This window comes from Pteropus vampyrus, unplaced genomic scaffold (assembly GCF_000151845.1).
Source record: "Pteropus vampyrus isolate Shadow unplaced genomic scaffold, Pvam_2.0 Scaffold15526, whole genome shotgun sequence".
NCBI lineage: Eukaryota > Metazoa > Chordata > Mammalia > Chiroptera > Pteropodidae > Pteropus > Pteropus vampyrus.
The window spans coordinates 1-1,189 of NW_011904307.1; the positions used below are offsets into that span (position 1 = coordinate 1).

The following is a 1,189-nucleotide window of genomic DNA, read 5'->3' on the forward strand; positions in this document are numbered from 1 at the left end:
TTCAATTATATGGATATACTGTAATATAATTATTGTGGAAAGGGTTTCTAGTTTTCATGTTATGACTAAAGCTAGTATGAACTTTTTTTTTTTTTTTTTTTAAGATGAGGCAACCCTTAGTTGACCTCACAGATTGCAAGGACCTTGTCCACTTACAATCCCTTATTTTTTTATTTTTTACGCCTATAGCACCTGGTCTTCCTAGGTGGTCTCCCATCCAAGTACTAACCACACCCGACCCTGCTTAGCTTCTGAGATCAGATGGGATCTGGCTTGTTCAGGGCAGCATGGCTATACACTGCTATGAACATTCTTGTGCAGGGCTTTTTGTGGCACACATGTTGTTGTGGGTGACGACCTAGAAATGGAATTGCTGGGTAATAAGATAGGTTTATGTTTAACGCAAGAAACTGACAGAACAAATTCCAAGATGTGTTTACCATTTTACACTTCTACCAGCAGTGTTTTTTCTTCCTTTCTTTTATAGAAAAGTTTGTGTACAATTGATGTTCTTCCTTAAATATTTGATAGAATTCACCACTGGGTCTGGTATTTTGTTTTTTGTGAAAAGGTTCTGAATTAAGGATTCAATTTTTAAAAGAATAGATATAGGACTGTTCAGATCTTCTGTTTCTTTTTATGCCTGTTTTGGTAATTTGTGTCTTTCCAGGAATCTGTCCTTTTCATCTAACTTGTCAAATTTATCAGCTCGAAAGTAAATTATACATTTTATGAAACAGTATTTCCTTTTAATGTTAGTAGGATCTGTAATGACATTCCCTCTTTCATTCTTGACGTTGGATGCACTTTCTCCTTTTCCTTGTTTGAATAGTCTAGCTAGGGGTTATCAAGTTTATCAGTCCTTTCCAATAATCAACTTTTGATTTTGTTGATTTTTCTCTGTGGTTTATCTATTTTCTGTTTCATGATTTGAGCTCTTTTTTTAAATTTCATCCTTCCTCCTTATTTTGGGTTTTAATTTGCTTCACTTTTTCTAGCTTTTAAGGTGAAAGTTTAGATCATTGTTTTTTTTTATAATATATTTTTTCAGTTATAGTTGACATACAATATTATATTAGTTTCCGGTTTACAACATAGTGATCAAACATTTATATAACTTACGGAGTGGTCATCCTGATAAATCTAGTACCCTAGATCATTGATTTTAAAATTTATTTTTGTTAAATAT

The 1,189-nt window shown here is 32.6% G+C and overlaps 1 pseudogene; it reads right to left on the reverse strand.

The window, feature by feature from the left end:
* Positions 1–180: 180 nt before the first annotated feature.
* On the reverse strand, positions 181–299 carry LOC111735119 (annotated as a pseudogene).
* Between the last annotated feature and the right edge of the window lie 890 nt (positions 300–1,189).